The following is a 14,550-nucleotide window of genomic DNA, read 5'->3' on the forward strand; positions in this document are numbered from 1 at the left end:
TCCCTTATATAAAATCGTGTAGTATTTGCATATAACCTAGGCACATCCTCCTGTATACTTTAAATCATCTCTAGGTTACTTATAATACCTAATACAATGTAAATAGTTGTCATGCTGTATTGTTGAGGGAATAATGACAAGAAGAAAAAATCTGCACATTGTCAGTACAAGCGCAACCATTGTAGGCCTTTAGATCTGAGGTTGGTTGAATCCACGGATACAGAACTTGCAGACACAGAGGGCCGACTGTACATCATATAATAATGGTAGATATGGAGATACCTAAAGCAGGAAAGTGGGATAGGGAGTGTGTGTTCAGGGTTACATTTGTAACAAGGCAGACAGTGGGAATGTTACTACTAAAAGTGACATTTGAGCCAAGGCCTGACTAGGGACAGCCAGTCATCCAGTTAGGGGTGGTGGGTGGGGAGGTAGAAACAAAATTTCCAATGCTTGACATGTCCCAGGAACTGCAAGGCGGCCACTGGTGGCAGCAGAATGAGCAAAGGCCGGTTGGGGGAAATGAGATTAGAAAAATAGGGTGTGGGGTAAGAACAGGGAAGAGAGACTAGATCAGACGTAGAGCTGTGTAGACCAAATTTAGTATTTTGACTTAAAAATTTAGGTGGAAAGCCATTTGGTGGGGTTTGTGCCAAGAGTTTTTTTTTTTTTTTTTCTGCAAGGAAGAGAAATTTACTCTGGACAAACAAAGTAGAAAGGGAATTTATTGGAACCCCACTTAAGGGATCCGCAAGAAGCCCAGAGAACCAGACTTAGAAATGAGCAGTACCTGAGGGAAGCTGGGTAGCGTGAAGCACAGCAACAGCCTGGCTAGGGCAGTGCTGTAACCACCCCCATGAAACCATGGAGCTTCCCCTGCCAGTATCTGAATGAATTCCCCAGCGACACGGGGTCCAGGTTCAGAGCCCCAGGCAGAAGCCCAGGACTGACTAAGCTTGGATCGTGGTCCAGCTCTTGCTGCCTTGGTTTCCTTTAGCAGAGCAAGGATCTGGCCTTTTGGGCCTCTGACTCCCACCAAGACTTACAGTGTAGGAAAAAAAGAACTTTGGAAGGGATTTGGGTGGACAGGCAAAACAAAGAATAACTGTCCACCACGAGGCTATCTGTACTCCTCTTCACCATCTAGCACTTCTCCGCTGCACTGTGCCACCTGCTCACTGCCTGTCTTTCCACTGTCCTGAGAAGAGCTCCAAGGGTGGGAGTGTCTGCCTTACTCATTGCTCTATTCCCAGCGCCTCACACAGTGCTGGGCACACAGTAGGGATCAAGAAATAGGTACTGAACGCAACAATGAATCCAGGCTTTGTGGAACCTGAATTTTACACAATTGGGGAGTGGGGGAGAAGAGTGGCTCTTAAAGATAACAAAATTAGTATCAGGTCCAGAAAGAGTCCTGTGTAAGAGGATGGCCTTGAAACTTAAGCTTCGTTGACTTCATGGTAACTCTGAATGAGTGACTATAGTCGATACACTACATTATAATTTTTGTTCCTATCTGTACCAGCCCACTAGGCAGAAACTAAAAACGGGGTAGTTATCAATAAATGCTTGTTGTAGCGACTTGAGTTTTTCTCATTTGTGGCTGCCCCAACCTTGCCGTTTCCCAATGCTTCCAGCCCAATTACAGAGCAACCAGTTCCCCACATTACATTAGTTTATTCATTTGTACATTCAGAAGTGAGCGCCTCATCTGTGCCAGCCTTGTGCTAGGGGCTGGGACACAGCATGAGTGAGACGCGGTCTCTCCTCCCAAGGAGCCCACTGTCCAGCGGGGGAGACAGACAGGAGCAGACCATACGGCTCTGGGGCACATGGTGGGCCACGTTGAGATGTGAGTAAGGGGCCACCCAAGCTGAGAGGAGGAAACATCCTGGAGAAGCTGAGACTTCAAGGAAGAGTCGCTTTCCTGGTGAATGTTCGAAGGAGGACTTTCCAGGCAGAGGTGGGGAAACCAACTTTGCCCTTCTCCTGGCTCCACAGAGCTCCCATCTCCCTTGTACCCTACACCAGAAGGACAGAGTGCAGGTGACACTTCTGAGTGAGGAGACATTCTTCATCTGCTGGAGGGGACGGTGGGGAGCAGCTTCAAATGTCAGCTGTGCAGCGGGGCCAGGAGAACAACGACTTACAGAGCTCCTTCCCACTGATCTCACTAGATTTAGACACAGCCTTCCAAGGGGTGTCCTCCAAGGAAAGTGAGGGCTCTGGCCAAGGAGACACCTGAGCACAGAGCAGAGAGGAGCAGAAACAGGACACTGGGGTCATACAGGCTGCCCAGACCCACAGACTGTCCTCCCATCCCAGCTCACCTGGAGTTAGTGCAGGAGGGTGGGATAAAGCAAGGCCACCCATCAGGAAGCTGTCTCTACAGCGCCCTCTGCCGGGTTCTCCGGAGAAGACCCCCTTGACAGGAGGATACAAGGTATTTGTCCAGGACATCCCAAGAGAAAGAAGACCAAGACCTATCAGACATGCTCATCAATAAGGGGAGGGAGAGTGAGAATTCTGGCCTCGGCTTGGTCCCCTTCTCAACTGTGGACGATGCAGCGATGTGACTGACAAGCAGTGAAGCCTTGAGGGCTGCTCAGGTCTGCATGGGACACACAGTCGCAGACCAGAGCCTGAATCCCAGCTTCCCCATTAATTAGTTCCGTGAGTTTAGGCCAATCGCTTCACCTCTCTGGGCTTCATTTGCCTTATCTGTGAAAGAATCCCTGGTCTGTCCACCTCCTAGGCTCATTGCAAGGAGCCAGACAAGTAATGAAAAACAGTGTTGGACAGGTGTGGGATTGTGCTTCGAGGCCATTCATCTCATAAATAGTTATGGAGTACCAAGTAGGTGCCGGGCACTATTCCAGTGCTGGGGAGGTAAGAGTGGACGAGACAAAGGCTTCCTACGGAGCAAACATCCCAGGTGACCACAGAGAGAGAATAAACAAATATGTAGCATCAGTAGTAAAAAGTGCTATGTGCAGAGAAATAAAACAGAATAAGAGATAGGGAGTGACGTGAATGGGACTTGAAATAGGGTATTCAGGGAAGGCCTTATGAGGAAGTGACCTTTGAGCGAAGATCTAAATAAAGTGTGGGAGTGAACTGTGCAGATCTCTGGAGGAAGAACTTTCCGGGCAGAGGGGAAGCGAAGCCCAAGGCCCTGAGATGAGAAGGCTAATGGAGTGTCTGAGGACAGTGAGGGGCCAGTGCAGCAGAGCAGGGAGCAGGGGCCTGAGGCTGCACGGTGGCAGGGGTGACATGTAGCACTAGCGGGAGATAGTAAGGACTTTGGCTTTTATTCTAAGTGGAATGGACTATCTTTGGAGGATTACTAATATTATTTATTAATAATATTAATCATTCATTCATACTATCCAGTGCTATGCTATGGCATATTATGATTATTCTGGCTAACATTTCTTGAGCATTTAGTCTATGCCAGACTGGACTAGGTGCATTAGATCAATCATCCCATTTAATCTTCTCAGCCTCCTTGAGGCAGATACTTTACTATCTCAATTTTACTTCTGAGGAAACTGAGGCTTGAAGTTAAGCATCTTGCCCAAGATCTTTCATTTATTCAACAAGTAGTTATGAGCGCCTTCTGCACGCCCTTTCAAAGTGCTAGGACACACAGCTTTAAGTCACGGGGTCATGATTCGAACGCTGCACTGCATCTCAAGAGCCAGCACTCATCACCACTACGCCACGCTGGGGGGACAGAAGAAGAGGGAGAAATGAAGGGACGCATCCCAGAGGCAGTGAGCTCCTCCTCCCAGGAAGTGTGTGGTCAGAGCTGGGTGAGCACATGAAGGGGCAGGCACCTCTGAGGGTTGGGCCATAGGACCTGAGGTGAGAACAATCAGCCTCCAAATCCCCCTGTGTGGGTTGAGTTGTGTCCCCCCTAAAAGATACGTTGACGTCCTAACTCCAGGTACCTGGAAACGTGACCTTATTTGGAAATCGGGTCTTTGCAGATGTAATCAACTTAGGATGAGGTCATTAGGGTGGGCCCTAGTCCAATGTGCTGGTGTCTTTGTAAGAAGAGAAGAGACACACACAGACACACAGGGAGAGTGCCATAGGATGACCGAGGCAGAGACTGGAGTGCTGTCTCTACAGCCAAGGAACACCAAGGGTTGCCACTAACACCAGAAGCTGAGGGAGAGGCATGGACAGATTCTCCCCTGGAGCCTTCAGTTGCCGTGCTGACATCTTGATTTTGGATTTGTAGCCTCCAGAACCGTGAGAGAATAAATTTCTATTGTGGTAAGCCACCCAGTTTTTGGTATTTTGATACAGCAGCCCTAGAAAACGAACATACCTCTCCCCTCCCGGACAACCACCCCATCCAGGGCCACCATGCAGCCCCCAGCCCTTCCCCTTCCGGTCTCCCCCCAAGAACCCAACAGCTGCTTCACAACTCAGCTGGGTGTGAAAGGTGAGGGACGGGTTTGGATGAATGAACCAATGAGTGAATGAGTGAGTGGTGGAGCTCTATTTAATTCTGAGAAAAATTAACTCTTTGAAGACAATTACTGCACTAGTAATCCACTTTAGCACCGAAAAATTAGAAAATAAAAATGTCAAACGAAAAGATATAAAGTTAATCATATTAAAAATTTTCATAATTTGGGGCAGAGTGACCTTTCTAAGTATGACATCAGGGGCAGTTCCAGATTTTGCGGGGCCTGAAGTTTATACAATTTGAGGAGCCCTTTTAAGAAAAAGAATCCAAAATGACAAAGACAAAATTAGGTACAGCCCTTTGAAAGAGGCCCAAACAGCTGGGGGCCCTGAAGCATAAGCTTCTTTAACTCCATGCAAAATCCACTTCTGCGTGAAAAAAAGAAAAGTCCAGAAACCATGAAAAAAAATATTGATGGATTTGTCTATTAATCTGTTTGGCTCAAAATAAACAAAGGACAAACTAAAAAAAAATATTTGCCATACACACAATAAAGGGTTAACCACAAAAAGCTCTTAAAAATCAATAGGAAAAATGCTGTTTTGAGTTCTGTGCCCGGCCCACGGCATACATCACTGTATCCGATTCTCAGGACGGTCCTGAGATGCAGATACTGTTATCCCACTTTAGATAGTAGGAAATTGGGGGAAAGGGAGACGAAGCCACCATCCAAAGTCCCATAGTTTGTCATTGGAAGAGCTAGGATTTAGAGTTGGAATAACTCGAAAGCCCATGTGTTTTCTACTAGACATGGTCAAAATTGGAGCTGATTTCAAAAGGTGGGGAAATTTTAAAAAAACATAGTAATTCATACCACAGATACCCATACAGTTTCTCATCCCCAAATTACCTCCAACAGAGAGAGTGGACTGACATTTTAGCTCTAACAATTTGTTTCCAATTACACGAGGCCGTCTCAATTACTCTTTTTGCACAATGATGTGCCTCTTGGGCATGACACATTAACCTGAAATGGTCCCAACCAATGCTGGTTTTCCACGTTTATGGAAGCCCCTTGATGAGCTTGGTGTAAAAACAAAATCAAACCAAAAAAGCACAAAGTAATTGAACACAGATTTAATCCGTATTCCTGGGGACATGATCACACGATGTAAAGAGTTAGCAAAAACACAGATTCTCAGGCCTGGCCTCAAACAACACCACGGAACGGAAGAGAATGTTCTCTCCCAACCCATGTTAGATGATTCGGAAAGTGGCTCAGACCAAGACGCTGGTCAAAGATTTTGTGATGAATTTTAATAAAATTATGTTACAAAATGTGAATGGAAAAAAGCACTAGTTCTTAATCAACGTTTTATTTTATATAATATATTATTTTAAATGTGCATTTGTAATTAATAAATTAAATATTATTAGTAGACACTGAACTATTTCCCCTACATCCCAAAAGTTTATAAACTTCAGTTAATCAACAACCTTTTGGCAGTGAGAGAACATTTACAGTGGGAATGGGGTCACGTTGTAATGCAGGCCACCTTATATACGGGCATATATGATATTTGGGGCTCAAAACACAATTATTGCTTTCTCTTAGGAAATGCTAAGCAGTGGATATTTAGTCACCAGTGTAACGTGGACACACTGCATTGTCTACCACATTGCTTTAAAAAAGCCACATCAACAACAATGTGCATGGAGAGACAAGGTCACATCCACATGCCTCAGGCCCCAGTGCCACAATGCAACAGGGCCCTAGAGAGGGGCACCCCAGCCACCTGTTCCAGGAGTGACGTCTCTCCTATAGTTCTCATGCCTCTTCCCCGCTGTCTCGCTCCCCCAGAAAGGATGCGTGCATCACACCCCCAACGACCCCACTCTACGCAGCCTGAACTGGTTACCCATCTTCCCATCATGCCTCATTCCCACCTCAGTCTACCAGAAGCCTGCTCTGGTCATCCACCCTGGACCCTCACCCCTGAACTTCTCCATACATCTGCCAGTCTGTTCCAATTCCCCACCCCCTGCTCTCTCGAACACTTCCTCCACACTCTCTGGCTCCCACAGTCTGTCACCGGCAAATGGTCCTGTATCCTCACTCTCTCTGAACAGTCGTGTCACTTTTTTGCTCCTAGGGAAACCTGGCTGTCCCCTGATGTCATCACTTCCCCTGCTGACTTTCCTCTCACACGCCAATGGCCCTGGAGTGGCCAGCGTCCACCTTGCTTCCCACCAGTGCTCCCCACCATTTGTGCTCCTCCTTTCTTCTGAGGACCCAGATCCTCTGAACTTTGCGCCATCAGACCTGACCCCTCCCTGGTGTGCTCACTTTCCCACTCTTCAAAACAACTACTTCACTTCTTCTCCTTCCCTAAGCTTTTCCCACACTTGTCTCCCCCTTCCTGTCTCTCCACACCCCAGCTCCAACGGGTGAAATTGTCTTGCCACGCCTTTCAACCCCAAAGAAAAAAAATTGTGGGTGTTCCCCCAGCAAGGGCACATTTGTAATGATATACAACCTTGCTACTCAAAGTGTAGTCTTTGGACTAGTATCACCTGGGAGCTTGTTAGAAATGCAAAATATCTGGTCTCACTCCAGACCTACTAGATCAGAATCCCTGAGTGATTCATTAGCCTGTTAAAGTTTTATAAGTCCTGATACACAACCTGATACAGGGCCCCTTGCTGACGACCGAGGACTGTACCATGGCCCCGCAGTGGCCTGGGACTCAGCTTCTACTTCACTGAGAAGCAATTCCGTCCCCCATGTCTTCCTACCATCAAAACCACTGACTTGCCAACAAGTGCCCAGACGCATGAGTCCCCTCCTTTTACTATGGATGAAAGGTCCCAGCTCTTCCCAAAGGCCAAACTCTCTCCCCATTCTCAGACCCCATTCCCTGGGGCCAAGTAACTGTAAGGCACTTGCTGTCCCCACTGCAGGGAACAAGGGGCCCACCAGCCACAGCACAACTGTCACTGGGAGCACACTGCCAGCTCATGTGACAACTGAGCTTCAAAGCTGCCTTGAATAGCAGTTTCGGAAAGATCAGCTGTTTGCAATGTGAGATTCCAGCAGGATGAGTCCCTGAGTCTTCCTGGAGGATCAGAAGGGTGGAAACCTGAATTCTGAGATTTCTGTGAACCATGAAAAGGAAGATGTGCGTGGTTCCAATGCCAAAGAGTTCAGACTAGACCGACAAGAGGGCTGTAGGCTGCTGAAGCAAGGTTTTAACATCCATGAAGCCAGCCCCAGCATTTGTCCCTCACTTAATTGCTCATGCCAAGGAATATGGTGGTGCTCCCTTCTGCCACCTCTTTGGCCCAACCGTGCTCCTTCACACTGCTTCAGCTGCCACTCCAAGCTGGAAGCAGCAGGAGGACAGAGAAGCGTGGAGCGTGTGTGCACACAGGCACGGGCACACACAGGCGGCCCAGGACAATCAGACGGCGGGCTGAGGCAGGAAATGAAGCCTCTACTTCTTTCCAGTTAAGGAAATGGGAGCACCAGCTCCCACTGGAGAAACCAAAGCAACATTGTTTCGAAGAACAAAACAGTCCAGGAGAGAACAAAGGTTTTGGCACTGATCCCTCTCGGGCGAAGATGCTATCATAGACACTCCATCCCATTTAGATGACTCCAGCCTGCCTGGGACTAAAGACCAACTTACAGGTTTGTTTATTAGGATCATGCTCAAGAGTAGTGATCTTTCGGTAGTTTGACTAACACTCAGTGCCTTCACAATTGTCACAATGAGAACAAAATCTGATGAGCAATAAGAACACTTTCTAAGAAACAATAACCTTACAATTGATAAGCACGTAGAGAGTCTGGCAGCGCACTTGCTAACGGCCGCCATGTCTGTGAGGGGCACTCGGATTCAGACCAAATGGCCGCCATTGACCGTCCAAGTGTACTCATGACTCCCACAGAATGAATTTGCTAAAACCCACTGTAGGAGAGAAGAATGGAGCTACCAGAGGCCTCAGAGCAGAGTCCAATCCTTTCCTGCAACTTCTATTTTTAGATAAGAAACTCGGTTTTAAGAACAAATATAAATTAGCACTTACTTCTTGCCAAGTCTTATGCTTGGCCCTTGGAAAACAGATGAAAAGGATATAATCCCTGTCCTTGAGTTCACTGTCTGTGGGGACATATGAACAGATCATTTCAATCAATAGTCAGGTCGTTCCAGGCAGAGGTGAGGAGCCTGACACACCTCACTTTCTGGAGGAGCACACAACCACAATGAGTGTGCAAATTATGACCCTCAATCATCAAAAGAGGGTTAAATACCTCACTCAGAAGTATCCTCTGTGGGAATGGGGACAGTACAACTGAGAAAGGGTACACAGGAAGCCACTGGTAGCGGGACAGGGGTTGTATTGTTTTAATATTTATCACATCACACATTCTTCTGTGTGCATGATAAAAAGAACGAATGAAGCTGAGTCTTTGACAATACTGATTCTTCTGAAATGAACTGTACCTTTCTTTCCACAACCCCCCAGATGTCCAGTATGGGATACAACAATCTTTCCTTTTTGTTAAATCAGTTTGAAACAGTGTTTTCTGTGATTTGTCACCAAAAGCATCCTAATTGCAATAGGACTACAGATATAGCATTTTCCTAACTTATTGGCTATGGAATTCTTATTTAAGGAGTGTCTTTTGGGACTCACGTTTCACAGAAAACACTCTGGACAACACACCGAAAAAGAGGTCTATTTAGGAGATAGAATTGACAAGAAGGTGAATTCACAAATTTAGTGACTTCTGGATAAGACACTTGAAAATCCAGCCCCAATATCTTGCACCTAGTAAGTGTCCTCTTCACTACTTAGCTGTGGACTGCATTAACAGATACAGATCTGCCCCCGGAGTGTTGCAATGGCGGCAGTCTAGAATCGATCAGCTATGTCAAGAAAAATGCATAAAGAGTTGAGATATTTTCCAAAATTCAATGTTTTCAAGACGAAAAATGTTCTAAAAACATTTTTGCTGTAGTAAGCAGAATAAAGAAAAGCAAAAAGCAACAGCAAATATATAAATTTCATAAGCAAAACATATAATTTATCCGTATCTATGAAAAAATTAGGCCTGAAATAGCAGACATGGTTTCCAATTACTTGAAATAGAAAGACCTCAAGTTACTAATACAGTTGAGGTAGACTAGATAGTCCGTTTAAAATTCTCTGCATAGACCCTGGAATATATAATTTAAAAGGATCTCAAATAACCTTATTTTATAGGGATAGGAATACTGAGGCTGAAAAGTGAAGCATTTTAGTGTTAGGCTAGAGACCAGGGCAGCCTTCCTATCGCACGGCCTGATGCAAAGGGAGACTCTGATGACAGGCTGCAGTTTGCTGATTTGCTCCACCCAAATCAGAGGTCATGCTGAGATCTGGATGAACTTGGTTTGGCTGTAGCATATACACTCTCCTGTGTTCCTGATGCTACACCGCAGGCACTGTGACTGACCTGTACTGGTGGAGCACACCAAGAAGACCAGAGCATCAGAAGCTACCATCAGGAAAAAGCCGCACTGGCCCGTGCTCCAAATTCCAGTTTTAGGAGCAGACACCAGTGTCCTTTCAAAGGTCTTTCTTGCCTCTATTGGCTACTTATTCTCCCAGAGAAGAAATTGCTCATCAGTGGAATCAAAACAAGGGATACTTAAAAAGCTCCAGGAAAGTCATATTTCCTGGAGATGAAAAATATTTTTCTCAAAGGGAACCAGGAAGAAGGAAGAATTTTTAAAAGGATGACCTATGAGAGAGTAACTGGGCCAGTGCCCAGCTGGTCTACACGCGGGTCAGCGAGCTTGGTGGATAGTGCCAGCCATTCGGAACCGATTCCACCACGGGGAGGACCTTCCTGGGAACTCATCACATGCTCGTCCCTGGCCCTGCCCTCATAATCCTCGCAATGATCCTACGAGTTAGGTGCATATAGTCTTCTGCTATAATGGAATAGTTGCCCACTTAGGAAACCTCATGTTATAAAAATAGTAATTTCAGCAGAGGATGTGGTTTAGTCTCAGAATCAGAATAACAAGGTAGCTTTCCTTGCCTAAATTTAAGCAAAAATTTTTTTTAATTGAATAGCTCTAATTATGGTTGTGGTACTTGGTCTAATTCTGAATTAACATCAAAGCCAATGCAAATCACATTCTTTAATTGTGACAGATCCAAGCGAGGCTTTCAAAACTTACAGTGTAGGAGAAATGGTTTGTTTGAGATGAGGAAAGCAGCCTAACAAGGGAGGTAACCTGCCCGAGATCACACGGCTTGTCAGGGTCACAAAGCCAGATTCCAGTCCAGGACTCCCAGACCCCAGCATCTCTGCTCTTAACCAACCAGTCCTCGCTGCCTTCTGCTGACACAACTCCACTGGGAAATGGAAGATTCAAGATGGTGGCATAGGAGGATCCTGAATTCACCTCCTCCCACAGACACACTGAATCTACAGCTACACGTGGAACGATTTCCTCCCGAAAAAAACCTAAAAACTAGTGGAAAGCCTCCTTAACATTAGGCAAATGAGGAAAAAAAACAAAAACAAAACACATTTAAGTGGGTAGCAAAGGCTGAGACACAATCTCACTATAAACACCTCCCTCCCCAACCAGTGACCCACAGCCGGGAGGGAACTTAAAATCCAGAGTTTCTGAGGAGCAAACGGTTTGTACCCCACATTGGGCACCCCTAATTTTAAGACCTGAGAGACGAGCCCCCAAAACATCTAGCTTTGAAAGCCAACAGGGCTCAGGCCCAAAAGCCCCGCAGGGCTGGAGAAACATCTCTTAAAGGACTCACTCACCCCAGGGCCCAGGGCAGAAGCAGCCTCTGGAAGGTGCCCAGACTTCATGGCTAGAGGCTCAGTTGCTGGTTTTAAGGCCTTGGACCGAGGGGCAGGGGCTGCGGGACGCTCTCCAGGGCGGGAAGCTGGTGAGCGCCATCTTCGCGCTCTCCCTCGGCACTGCTCGAGCCTGCGCGCCCCATGCTTTTTTTTTTTTTTTTTTAAACTCTCGACTTTTTTTTTTTTACCCCCGGCGGGCATCTTCCCGCTCTCTCTGTCTTGCTAAAGCCGGTGGGCACATCTTTTCCTTTTCTTTTCTTGGCAATGCCATCTTTGCACCCCCCTCCGCCTCCCTCCAGCCCCGCCATCCTCGCGCTCTCCCTCTGCTGCGCTTAGGGCGCCGGTATCTCCTGGAGCGGAGTGTGTACACGCGTCCGACGTCCTGGTTTTTACGCCTGGTGACCCAGTTTTTGTGGCTACAGCCCAGGGGATGCCTCTTGATCGCCTGGCTCTGAAGGCCAGAGAGGCTTGCATTCCTGGATCCCATGGGACTGTGAGAATCAGAGAGTCAGTTCTCGGCAGGCGAGACCCCCAGGGCACTGCACAGACAGAGACTGAAACACCCCCCAGTCTTTCTGGGAAAGAGGCCTCTGTGCTTGCCCAGGAGCTCTGGCCTGGGGGGCACATCAAGGGGCCTGTGGAGCTGCTCTCAAGGAACGGAGGCCGCTGGAGGCAGTCTTGGCCTTCTCTGCCATGCTCCAGCTTGCTGCCATCTTAAACAGCTGCCACCCCTCAGGGCAGAGCAAGAGGCCACAGACCCAGGAACTCAGCCTCTCTGGCAAAGACGCCTATTAACTGATCAGCACAGCTGCTGCCTGGGGGTCTGGCTTCCAACTGCCTGAATCTGGGTGCTGACTGAGATCCTTCCCTTTGGGACACTGACCGGTCATGGCACACCCTCCACTACTGGGAGCTATTAAGTAAAACAGGCTGCTTGGACAACCATGAAGGTTTGAGAGACAACCAAGAGCTCAGGCAGGGTTGAACTACAAGGTTCATCTGTCACCACATATAGTTACGTCTTTTTTTCTTGTGATAAGAACTTTAGAGATCTACTGTTAGCAGCTTTCAAGTATGTGCTACAGTATTATTATTTTTTATTTTTATTTTTGCTGAGGAAGATTAGCCCTGAGCTAACATCTGTGACCATCTTCCTCTATTTTGTATGTGGGACACTGCCACACATGGCTTGATGAACAGTGCGTATGTCCAAGCCCAGGATTTGAACCTGCGAACCCCGGGCCGCCAAAGTGGAGCTCGTGGACTTAACTACTATGCCACCGAGCCGGCCCCTGTGCTACAGTATTATTAACTATAGTTGCCATGCTGTACATTACATCCCCATGACTGATTTATAACTAGAAGTTTGTACCTTTTGACTCCCTTCACCATTTCACTCACCCCCCCACCCACCCCCTACCTCTGACAACCAATCTGTACTCCGTATCTATAAGCTTGTTTTGTTTTTTTTAGATTTCACACAGAAGGGAAATCATCTGGTATTTGTCTTTCTCTGTCTTAGTTCACTTAATACCCTCAAGTTCCAGCCATGTTGTTGCAAATGGCAAGATTTCATTCTTTGTTATGGCTAAATAATATTCCATTGTGTGTGTGTGTCACATTTTCTTTATCCATTCATCCATAGATGGACAAAACTTATGTTACTTAGGTTGTTTCCATGTCTTGGCTATTGTAAATAATGCTGCAATGAACACGGGGGTGCATATATTTTTTCGTTAGTGTTTTTGTTTTCTTCTGATAAATACCCAGAAGTGGAATTGCTGGGTCATATGGTAGCTCTATTTTTAATTTTTAGAGAACCCTCCATATTGTTTTCCATTTTTGTAACTATATATGGTGACAAATATTAACTAGACAATGTGGTAATCATTTTGCAATATATACAAATATCAAATCATTATGTTGTACACCTGAAACTGGTATATGTCAATTACACCTCAAAAAAAAAGGAAAAAAAAATAAAGAAATGGAAGGCTGATCCTGGCACACAGGGTCCAGGGCAACAGAGCTGCTCAGAGTTCCCGAGGGCAGCAGAGCAAAGGCAACAGGTCAGTCCGATTTCCTTTGTCAGCAGGGCCTTTGCCTTCCTCAGTGGGGCATTATCCTTTCCTTGGTCATTTCTGTTATCTCCAGACTCCAGACTGTGGCCCAAGCACAGCTGTGCCTGAAGAAACCACACAGTGGCTTCTCATGCGAGCAAGGTGGCCAGGGGAGAATACTGCTGCTCTGCTAATCTGAGCGCACACCTGGGAGAAATAGCCATGTGAAGGTGGAATTGACTCCAACACTGCAATTGAGGACATGTACTTAAAAGCACCTTTGTAGCCCAAACCTGAAGCAGGCAGTGAAACAGTAGAGAAATCACTCTCGTGTTAGGTTAAATCCTTCCACGCACAGCTCTCCACAGGACCGTCTACCAATGTACTTTGTTTAGTTACCGCTTGAAGTTAAGTGAGTCATTAGTTGGGAAATGCTTAACTTAGGTGGGTTTTTGTCATTTGGGGATTAACTAATTCACTTCCAGTTATATGTGCCATGTTGGAAAAAGCCGGGAGAGAGGAGACAGAAGACCTTGGTTCTAGTGTGAACCTCACCTTTACTAGCTCCGTGACCTTCTCATGCTCTTCATCTTTCACGGGCGGATATCCACCTTGCCTCCCTTACAGTTATTCTAGTTCCTAGAGCTGCACATGCGACTCCCCCCACCCATGACCCCCTCTCTTAATTCTCCACTTGGCTGGTCCTCTGACCAGTCTCCTGTCAAGTCCCCCGTCCTTCAGGAGACTGACTTTGTCCTCCCTTGTGCTCCCACAACCTGTGCAAACATCACCCCATTTTTCACACCTTAGGGACAATGAACAACCTTCTTCACTAGATTTTTGAGGACAGGAAAGACATTTTATCTCTGCATTCTCAATGCCCAATATAATGCATTTAATACTTGTTGACTATATTAATTATAGCTCTTTTACAAACTGTACAGTGCTACATAAAAGCATTACTCTTAAATTATTACTGAATTACTGAAAATAAAAATCATGCTAGTAACAGTTTTCTCGCATCTTTTTAAAAAACTCCACAAATCTACAAACAATTACAAAAGTTTTGAGTAAACAACCTTTGGCTTAATTCAGGTTCTTCCAAATATTACATAGTTGATTTATGCTCAATTTTCTTACACGAACATACTGAGGAAAAAAAAAGACACAAAGTTACCATAAAA

The sequence above is a fragment of the Ceratotherium simum genome, chromosome 7 (assembly GCF_057802395.1).
Source record: "Ceratotherium simum simum isolate JZ-2026a chromosome 7, ASM5780239v1, whole genome shotgun sequence".
In the NCBI taxonomy this organism is placed as follows: Eukaryota; Metazoa; Chordata; class Mammalia; order Perissodactyla; family Rhinocerotidae; genus Ceratotherium; species Ceratotherium simum.